Below are 11,843 nucleotides of genomic sequence, written 5' to 3' on the forward strand. Positions count from 1 at the left end.
TGTTTACCTTTTTGTAGACAAAGTTTTGAAATCATGGAATTCTTTTAAGCGGCAAAAATACTTTTGGCATCAAAGAGTTTTTAATTTGAAGCAGAAAGTTTCGTTCAGGTTTTTTCTCTGAGTGAAAGGGAAAGTCGAGTCAAGGCAAGCCATAAAAATGTGTATGGCAAATAAATTTTAAGTGAAATACTTGTAAATGAAAACAAATGTCGCACAAAATACACAACACACAAAACACACAGAGAATGCGAGAGAAAGAGAAGTATGGTTGGGGTAGACAGTTGGTAGAAGAGGCATACAAACAATGGAAAAACTCGATATTACGTATACGCCGTGTGTAATAAATATTACAGTGCCAAGGACAACAACAGTTTTGGGCTCTTTTTTTTGGCTACAAATTCCTCTAATAAATTTTGCCCTTAGCCTAGCGCAAAATGCGATAAATATCGAAAATCAACCAAACACAAATACGCACACACACACACACACACACACACACGCATACGCATAGGGAAAACCTTATACATATTCAATTGCGTTGGTAGCCAAAAATGCATTTTAATTGATATGCTGGCCATGAGTGAGTAAAATTTTTACATAAATTTTAATGCTTGTTTTTGGATAATTTATGCTGAAATGAACACAAATTAAATGAATATTATTAGGCCAGCTAAAGAATGGTCCGAATGCATTCGGCCCTATCATATAGTCTATATAGGAATGTACATACTTCGCAAATATGTATACTCTATATAAATATTACAATTCGCACATAATTGTGGCTAATATCTTTTCAATGTGTAATTCCAAAAATGCCAAATAAAGATTATTTTTCAATTTATTCTCCCTTTTTTTGCACCTGTTTACTCCCCACTCCACGGCAAACTCATTAAGTTAAATTTATCAAATTCCATTTGATCTATTTATGGTGGAACAATATAAATTTACATTTTCAATTATAAAATGCGTTTCAATAAAATGCTTTATCATTAAAATAAATATAATTTGGCCACAATCAATCGATATGCAGATTTAAATAGAATTAGCAGTTTGCCAACTTTTCTATGCCACACGCATAAATATTTAAATTATCAAACAATTGAAATCAATGCCATTTTCATTTTTGGTAAAAGATTTGGTCCATCGGACCAACCGACAACCACAATACTTGGCTCGAACCGCATTCGAACATAAATTCCAAAATTTTGTATGACATGGTCCAATTCAGAGGGGCAGACACCGCCAAACCACAACAAACAACGAAATCAACATTCTTGAGTTATTATACCATACACCCATAGGGTGAAATGGTATATTAAAGTCGCCAAAATGTATGTAACAGGCAGAAGGAAGCTTCTCCGACCCTATAAAGTATATATATTCTTGATCAGGATCAACAGCCGAGTCGATCTAGCCATGTCCGTCTGTCCGTCCGTCCGTCTGTATGAACACGCAGATCTCGGAGACTATATGAGCTAGACCCACCAAATTTGGTATGTATACTCGTGTATTATGCACATTTCCAGAGTTAATTGGAATTTCGGCCACGCCCCCTACGCCCCCAGGAATCACATAAAACTGTTTTTCTTAAAAAGTATGACAGCTAGAGACATCAAATTTAGTTTGTATACCCGATTAGTTAGCGCGCAGAAATTGATTCTTCAAAATTTTTGCCACGCCCCCTTACGCCCCCTGGAATCACACAAAACTGTTTTTCTTAAAAAGTATAATAGCTAGAGACATCAAATTTGGTTAATATGCTCGTTTAGTTAGCGCGCAGACACTAATTGTTTAAACTTTTTGCCACGCCCCCTTCCGCCCCCGGAATTCACATAAAACTGATTTCCTTAAAAACTATGATAGCTACCGACATTAAATTTGGTATGTAGACTAGCTTAATAGACGCGCAGATATTGGCTATTTAAACATTTTGCCACGCCCACTTTCGCCCCCGCAAATTAAACAGAACTGATTTTATCAAAAACTAACAAAGCTAAAGTCACCAAATTTAGTATGTATACTGGCATAGTATGCGCGGAGAATTTATATATTTTCACATTTTGCCACGCCCACTTCCGCCTCCATAATTTAGAAAAAACCGATTTCCTCCTGTATTTTTTTGACTATAGCATTCAAATTCGGCAGACTAATTACTCTTATCTATTTCTATCAAACTACCAAATTTTATTAAAATCGGACTAGAAACATGCAAAATATGAGTATGAACGTATTTTACTAAGCGGTCCACATGGCCAGAATTGGCCGTTGGCTAGTGGCGGCTCTAGAGTGCTCGTGTGTTCGTAGAGTGAGCGAGATAGCACATAGTATAAGACATGTAAAAACAATTTAATAGACAAACATTTGGTTTTCGAAATTTGAAATATTTGTTTCACCTGGTGTATGGTATACCCAAGTCGACGAGTCGACTTACTTGCTTCATTATTATTACCATCGAATTGCAAGTGTTTCCATTCAAAGTGGTTCAGTTGCTGTTTTATGTATTCCCATGCCACCGATGCAAGAGGGATATTTTAAACTTTGGTTAAAATTGTTTGGTCCATCATCTTTCCCGACATGTACCCACATGTGGTATGTAATTATTTTGGTTGCTTTCCATTGAATACAATTACAATTGAGCTTCTAAAAAAAAACAAAAAAATTGAAATCTCGATATTAAAAATATCAAATGTTCCTTGAAATATGATCGACTTCTATTAATGGACAGAGGAAAATAATTAATGTTTCCTAAATTAGTAGCAGTTCCACGCTTAATAGGCTTTTGGCTACGCTTGTCTAATTTAGATATTTGGAAATATTTTAAATATAGATTTATCTAGTAGTTTTTAATAGCATTTATGTGGTTTTGTTTGGTTGTCTCTGGCAAACCGTTTTAATGAGTTTTGATCAAATTAATTGACGGCATTGAAATTATTACAATTCTGTATGATTTCAAATGGAATGAAATATTTATGGCAGTCAGACAGTCAGAAGGGTGAGTGGGGCTGGCAGGGAACGGTAGGGCCGAGCTAGGCCAGTCAGTCACTCAGCTGCCAAATTATAATGTGACGCACATTAAGTGCCACGTACTCCTCAGCTTTATCATTTGCATGCTGGCGGCGTAATCACCAAGTAGTGGGCGGGGCCAAGCAGCATAAAGCAGCCAAAAGGAACAGAAGGAGGAGGAGGTAGGCGGCAGGATATCCTGTCACGTTTTCAGTTGACTTGACTGGCTTGTGTAGTGAGTGGAGTGGAATAGATGGTGAAGTAGACGGGGCTAGGTGGAGGAGTACTTAACCGTTCAAGTTGCCGCTGGGCCACTGCCGTCAATGTCTGCTGGATCAGGTTTGGTCTGGCCTGGCCTGGTCTGGGCTGGTCTGGTCTAGTGTGGGTCTGGGGCTGGTGTAGCTCAGCTTGTGCCTAGCCTGCGCCTTGTTGTTGTAGTGGTGTGAAAATTAAAGGAATTCCGTTATTATTTTGCCTTTTTTCCCTACCTCCTCTCAGCCTTGTGCTTTTGCTTCATCTTCGTTGCATCTTTTCTAGAGCACTTTGTTGCAAATTATGTCGACGGCAACGGCGAAAGCAAATGTTGCATATGCATATGCATATGCATGTGGCATGTGGCATGGGGCCATGTCACAAGTACTTAGCAGACTCATGACAGTTTCTTTTTCCGTCCTCGTCTGCCCGTGAGTGCTGGCAACATTGAACGTTGTGTAAACTGAGGTTTCGCCAGGGAGAATAGGCGGAGTTCGGAGCGTGAAAGTAATTTGCAAAGTAGAAATAGAAGCATAAGCACCAAATACAGTTGCATGTGAAAAGTTGTGTTTGTTGGTTAAGCAGTTCCCTGTTGTTGTTTATGTTGTTGTTGCTCTGTGCCATGTTTTTTCTTTTGCTGGTAGCTCATTATGTGGCTAGATTTTGTGTCATCTTTGAAAAGTACATGAATGTGAAGTTAGGTTGAACAAGAAAATGGAGTCACAAAGCTTGCCCATAAAGCATAATGCAAAAATTTCAAAAGGAACGATGATTGGCAAGTGTCTAAGCTCAAGTTGATACAACATAAAATTCTGAATAAATAACTTACACATGAAACATATAAAATATAAAATGTACCTAAAAAGATTTTCTAATAAATCGTGCGGAGTTTAAGTTATGATTAGTTTTTACAGCCCATTTGTAGCTCTTTGGCATGGGGTGTTGGGCAAAAGCTGTAAAATCGATTTTAAAACTCACATGGGTCTAATACAAGTTGCCGACTATTAAAGACTAAACATCGCGTTCAACTGACTTGGCTGTGCCAAACCAGAACCACTTAAGATTTGTACTTCCGTTAGAAATACTAATATAGCATATAACTAAAATTACAGTCAGGCACACATGTTGTAGAAAAACACTTGAAATTTTAAGCCAACCCAAAATATTCACAATGTCAAAGTAGTATTGGTGTTCAACTCCCCACTACTTGGGTTTGAGTCACACTAGAATTAGTTCGCCTAAGAACAATTTTCAACAATTAAATTTACTAAATGAAGATTAGGTTTTAATTTCTTCTCCTTAAATTAATAAAAGCAAGTAGTTTCATAAAAACTTGTTACCATCTACAAAATCTTTATTTTTTTGATGTCTTAAGCTAAGACGTTTTAAAAGAGAATAAAGTTTAATAAACATGAATACGTGCTGTTATTTTCCTGCTGTTTTCTTTCTTTGCAGTTAAAAATTAAAGTGTCCCTGACGAAGGTGTCCACAGACAATAGGGGTTACCTAGAAAGTGGGGGGTATGTAGGCAGGGTAAAATATACGCGAGATACTCTCCTGGATGTCACATCCACCATTGTTTGGCATGCAAGAACTGAAAACGGATTAAGTTGCCAAATGGGAAAATCGAATGTCACCAGCAGCACCAATAGCAGCAAACCGAACCAAATTGCATTGCTTTGACGGAAAAAAAATTGTCGATTGCGGCACGTTAAGTCCTTCTCCGTTAGCAAGTGGCGTCTAGACGGCATTTATCATGCAGTGAAGAGATACATTCGTTTGATATGCGGCCATAATTATTCAGAGAATCAAATACTATAGTCCATTATACTCGATCCCTGATCAACTTTGGTCTTAGGTCTCACGGCTCCTTTTGGGCCAAAACATTATTTGCACACGCTGCCAGGGGATAATTAACCCCAATGATTTTGGCCACCCTTTTGGGGCAGACTCATTAGTGGTTAGCCTAGGGATTGTGAACTAGAAGGGGTTATTGGTAGTTGAATTTGAAATCAGTTTGGGTTGAACGGGGTTTGGTTCGGGTTTTGCCTGGAAGTGTTAGTGCAGGTGGCAATAATTGAAAAACTTTTGGCCAGCCTACTAATTAAAAGTTTTTTTACAATTTATTTTTGGTAGTCATAATCAGGACTCTAGTGGGAATTGAAGTTAAGAGTCTTTTGTGTACTTGATGTTCATGACTTTGGGTTTTATTAAATTAAAAGTTTTTGCCATTGGTGTTGTTGTTGTTGCTGTTGGTATTGCCATTGCTGGTGTCAGGCCATGAGTTGTTAACATGATTATGGAAAACAACAAGACAAGGACCAAGTACTAGAAGAAATCGCTTGGCGACTGCCGAGACTTATGGCAACAATTTGTGCCACAGGAATTATTGATTGAATTTCAAGTTGCATTTGTTAAAACTAGTTCAAATGCAGTTCGGATGAAAAACATAGAAACCAATGGAGAGACAAAGCCAGAGGGAAAGCGACAAGAATGAAATAGATTGTAATAGAGACAGAGAAACAGAGAAGGAGAGAGACAAGTCCCTGCTCTTGCTAATGAAATTGTGCATTCAATCGAGTGGAACGATGGGAAAAGTCAATAAAATTGATGCAGGCCCAGCCCAACTAAATGGAGGCAAGTTAGGGCGTGGCATTTGCTTGCCAACTGCCAAATGAACTTGATGACAAAATGGAAATTGTTGATGGGAATTCAGCAAATGCAAATGCTCACTAAGCCAAAACTTCTTCAATGGGCACAGCACAGCAATTCGAAAATCACTCAAGAAAGAATTAAGCAAATATTAAGTACGCTGTGCTTCCTGTCGATAAAGACGAAAACTTTCGAATTGTTTCGTTCGCTTCCACTTGTTATACTTATAAACGCTTTATAATTCGAAAGATGGCTAGCAAATTTGAAATTTGGTGGTGACCCATCTCAACCAGCCAGCCAACCAACCAACATAACAAACAAACGGCAAGTGCACTTAGCTAATAAATCTTTAATACTGCCAACATTTCTTTCTTTCCTTCGCATTCGCGACCAGAAAATTTTCCACTTTCAAGGTTGCCCCATTCAAGTGGCAAGGAGGAAAAGGCGCGAGTGCTGTCAAAAATTTTCATTCTTGAATAATTTGTGTGCGATTCGTAAAGAATTTTTCATACTTTACCTATTTTCTTTGCTCTCACTCGCTCGCCGCTCTTACTCTCACTCTCACTCTCGGCTAACCTTCATCAGTAAGCCAATTATGGTATTAAACAACTTTTTCATCTCATTCCTGTAAGAGCATGACCAGAATGTGGAATGGGAAGAGCAACGGCAAGGTCAGGTCAGCAAATGTTGCCGCTTGCTGGTCACCACCGCCTGCCACTTGCCACTTGCCGCCTGTCGCCGGTCGACAGGCGACTGCATTTAAATGTAAATTGAAATTAATTTTGACTTGAGCAAAAGGAAAACCAACAGCAGCGTCATGGCCACCTTTCGCCATGATCCAGAGTTGGTTGTTGCTACCTTCTATCTGTGCATTTTCAAGAGTTTGTTGGAGCTATTGTGACAGCCAACATTAGTTAATCGCAAGGGGTCCAAATTGCTAGTAGAGGATGTAATCCAAGTCGGTGCCAAGATTTCAAGACACTTTTCTTCGTTCTATTTGATGTAGGTTACGGTTCGTTGTTATTGTTACCCAAGTCTTTTGAAGTGGTCCCACCTTGTCCCTTCCCTATTGCCATTTCTTCAATAAAAGAAAAGCCATGAAATTGATGAATTTGACATTTGGCAGGCAATTTAATATGCATCAGCTAAATGTCTTTGTGGAGGTGGATATAGACCACGAGATGTTTTATCTATTTATATGTATATCAGAAATTATGGAAAATGCCTTTAAATAGGTCAAAAATTTGTATTTCCTTGGAGTTTTTAGAAAATTAAATAACTTTTTAGGAATAGAAAACTATGGGAAGGCGAGGCAGTTGTGATGAATTAAACAAAAAACAGTCAGTTTTAAAGGAAAAACTTTAATTGTGTTTCATATGTCCAATCCAGCAACCGTTTTCAGGGGAAACAACTTCTTTTTACCTAAACCTAAACAACAAGAAACATAACAAAAATCATTAAAACTTACTGTTGGATGTATTTGAGATCCATTCTATGTCTATTAATCCCAAAAGTAACAACGATTCACTGATAGTCCTAAGATTAGTTCTTAGGTAAGTAAATCTGCATACAAATAAATTTAAAGTTGTCATTTTTTAGTGTATTTTTTGTTTAAAAATACTAATTCTTATACATTTTTCACTAAAGGAACACAACATTTTCTTCAGATTATATAAAGAACATGTGTACGTTTCTGGGAAGAGCACAAAAAAGAAACAGAAGTTATTGACTTTTCAAACTTAAAAGTGTTAAATTTGCAAATTGCTTTATGGAGTTTGAAGTACCGGAAATATGCTGTTTGCACTTATTTAAGGAAAGTAGATCAAATAATATCAGTAGATGGTAAATGGTTTAAATAGCAACTTGTTCCTGTTGCTTAAATTAGCAAAAGTCAAACTGAAATTTAAATAATCCCGATTCTTCCTTGCTCTCAATCTCATTCATAGTCCCGTCATCGTCAGCCACTTGATGTTAGCTCCATGCTTCTCATTCTAATAACTCTAAGTGCTTTCAACTTTCAAATTGAAAAGTCAACAGAAAGCATAGCCAAATAGCAAAGGCAGCAAATAGCAAAAGTTGAACCCACAAAACAACTGAGCGGCAGGGCAGAGGTGGTGGTAGGGTGCTGTTTCGGTTGGATGGGGGGTATTTAGGGGTCGGGTGTGAAAGGGGTACAGAGTATGACGCGACTTAAAATTACAAAAGATTAAAAAGCGAAATATAAATATTTATCTGCGGTCCTCAGCTTCACACAGTTGACAGTGAGGAGCGAGTCAGTCAGCCGAAGAGTCACTCACAATCAGTGTCCTGGTCCAGATCCAGGTTAGGCTGATGCAAAATAGTGGGCCCAGGATATGGTCATGGGATTAGTGGTGGGGTACCGGTGCGGTGTAAAGGTGCCTTTGTGTGTGGGACACTTTGAGCTCATGTAAATCCATTTTAATTAATTCGAGACAAAGGTTATTTCCTCAGCATAATAATGAACTTAGATCCAAGGGGTTTTGACCTAACCAGGTACCCCACTCCGCTCTACTCCACCTTCTCTCCGCTGAATGCCTCTTGAAATAGCAAAGCGGCGGCCGTTTGGATTTTGTAAAAGGATTTGCATTTCATTTCGAGTGGATGAATGAATTTGAATCGAGTCGATGCGCCTGACTGATGCTGCAAATTAAAAAAAAAAAAAAAATAAGAAAACGAGAGAAGGGAATGAAAATGAAAAGTCCCTGTACGATTTGTTGGAGAACCAAAGTCAAAACCAAGTCACAAGAAATGTCAAATTTTATCACATCAAATTCGAATGTTAAGTGGATTTGAATATTGATTGCAGCTTAGACGACGAAACGCAATCGGTCTAGCTCTGTTTTGCATATTTTGCTTTATTTATTTTCCTGCACGAGACAAAACTTTTACTCAGACATTATTTGATCCGCTTTGCCCGACAAAATGTTTCCCTCTCTGCCTTCCTCTCGACCCACTTGGCGTAAATCAGCTTACACAAATTACGGCCCACTCGAGCGTATGTCGGAAATTTCGCCTTCATATTAGCTATGATGATCGTAGTCCTTTGGCTGCATTCACAATTATCTGCACTTGCCTAACTTCATTATGTCAACGATGTTCAAATAAAATGCACCCCAACCAGAAAATCAAAAAAGGATTACAAAAATGTCACTGCAAACACAAAGTTTATTTTGTTGGCAAAGGTTCTAGTAAATTCCGCTTTTTGGATTTTTTCTCCCATGGTATGCAGCAGCATGGGCATTGGCAATTTTGTCAGCTCAAAGTCATAACGGCTTCGGCTACCAGGCCATGGCCATCATTTATGCCTTTGAGCTCATAATTGCCTGTAATTAAGGTGTATCGGCTTGGACCCAGCCAGCTCGAATCAAAACCTGCACCTAAACGTAAGCCTGAGTCTGGGTCAAAGTAAAATTACACAAAAATTCCAATAGCCAATGCTGACAGCTGCCGGCTGACTGTATAGGCAGAAAGATCCAGCTAAATGGTTGTTGGCCGATGAATATTGACTGGCAGTCGTCTTTGAGCAAACATTAAATGACATAGCCTAATTGAGAGTTTGAGTCTCAGTTAACTTGGTTTTCGTTTTGGCTGTATAAGATAATTTTATAAAATTTTAGCAAATTTTAAATTCCATCATATTCCGTTTGTTGAGAGGCAAAACTTTTGTAAAAGGAGTTGAGCTCAAACATGCTTAAGGCGAAAACATGAGCAGGATAATCAAACATATGAGTGAAGAGACACTGCAGGATACGGAGATGCAGGTGGTGTAGAGGGCAGAAGCTTGCTTGTTAATTAAGAGCCAGAAAACAAAGTCATAAAGGAGACGACAACAACACAAAAACAACCAACAACGGCAACAAGGCAAAGGGAAAGGAAAATCCAAAGAAATATCAACATACAACCACACACACACACAGGCAAACATGCAACACATAAAAGAAAACGTGCCCGCAGTGTGTGTGTGAAAGAAAGAGAGAGAGAGAGAGAGAGAGACAGTAGAGGATGGGCAAAATGTTTATGCCCATAAATATGTACATATATATACAAAAGGACTAAGGCTTGGCTGGCTAATGATAAATATGTAGAAACATATAAAACTTTTTTCTCATTTTGGTTGCTTCAGCTTCTGTTCAGCTTTTTCTTTTTCATTCACTTGTATTTTTAAGTCTTTTGCTTAAGCAGGAGGCAACACATGGACCTGGCAAGCGGCAACTGTCACATTTTAATGAATAAATTCGATTCCATTGTCACGCATCCTGTGCTACAGCAAAATATTACTCATACGCCCCACATACGTTCTGGCATGCGCGTGTCTGGGAATTCAGTTCGGCTGCTCTAGATAGATACTCAAGCCATCCATTGGCGATTTATTAATATATGCGTAAAGCGTTTTCCTCTGGCCATTTGCTGCCACAACAGCCATAGAGTTTGGTGTCTGTGTGTGTGTGTGTAGAGGGACGGTGTTCGACATAATTGTGGCATGCGTTAAGTACGCAAGTTCCACCTTGAATCTTAATGTCAAGTGAAATGAATTTGAAATATTATGAAAAGATTTTTACTTTGCCAACTTTAATCTCAATCATCTGAATTTCCCTGTGGACAAATTAGAAAACTACTTTCTGTCTCTTTCGCTCTCTGTCTCTTCGTTGACGTTTTTCTTTTGTTGTTGTCGCTTCATGTCAAAAGTTTACCACAAGTTAGCCATAAAAAATATTGCTAGCCATGATCTCTGCCCACACCAAGCCACACACAGGTCCTTAGAGATATGCAACTTTCTCTCAAAGTCACATTTTTCTCCATCTCGCTTTCTCTCTCTCTCTATCTCTCTGTGTTTGTGTCTCTCTTCCTTTTTACATCTTACTTTGGATTCTCTTGCATTTTTCATGCACTCATTTGCACTTAGGTTTTTTTTTTTTTCTTTGTACCCATATTGCAAGCATATTTCTGCTTTTCTTTTACAGTTCCCCATGGGAGTAGGGAAACTTTGCCATAATTTGCCGTAACTTGTCTACCTTCCGTTTTACACATCATCGAGTCCTGTGAGTCCTAAGACTCGTACTTGTGCCAAACACATGAAGGTGGTAATGCATGGAGGGGGGGTAGCTTCCCCCCTGGGCAACTTTTTAAGGTAAATTTCCCTTTTATTTACAAAAAAAAAAAAAAACTTAATATTTTTTAAATTCTGTTTTCCAACATGCATGTATGTATGTGTGTGTGTGACTGTGCATGTGTACACAGTGAAAGCCCGACATATGAGTGTGTGTGTTTTTTTTCGTTTATGTGGTGCTTTTTCAATTTCGCTCCACTGGTTTTGTATTCGATGGAATCTCAGTTCACTGCGGCTAACCCAAAGTGTTGATTCTTCTAATTACTTCCCTACACACACACACACACATCCACACGGACAAAAACACCCTCGACCAAGACGGCAACAAAATGATTGTAAAGATGGCGCACAAAATCATTAATAGATATCAAAATTCACTTCATCAGCTAAAAACGTGTACTAGACATTATTTTTTAATAATTTAAAGCCTTAAAGTCCAATTATGACAGAATGATTTAGGTGCAGGAGCACCTACGAGAATTTATATCTAAAACGCATGCAATTTTTTTTATTGCCTATGCCATAAACGCACAACAAAGGATAATTATGGAATTTCTGCATTGGTTGCCAATGGTTTCTAAATTGAAAATTGTCTATTAATTAGTGTAGTGATTTTGTAAATAAATCCTTTAGCCTACATAACTTGCGCATTCGCCCAACAGCCTTAAAGGATAATAAGTCTAGGCATAGGAAACTCGTAAGAAAATCCAACCCAAGCAACCACCCGACACAATTCTATTCATATAGGGAATTCTGCTCTAATGATGATCCCAAAAGTCAACTTTGCTCAAGTAAAACATATCCAAGC

Source organism: Drosophila tropicalis, unplaced genomic scaffold (assembly GCF_018151085.1).
Source record: "Drosophila tropicalis isolate 14030-0801.00 unplaced genomic scaffold, ASM1815108v1 contig_3, whole genome shotgun sequence".
NCBI lineage: Eukaryota > Metazoa > Arthropoda > Insecta > Diptera > Drosophilidae > Drosophila > Drosophila tropicalis.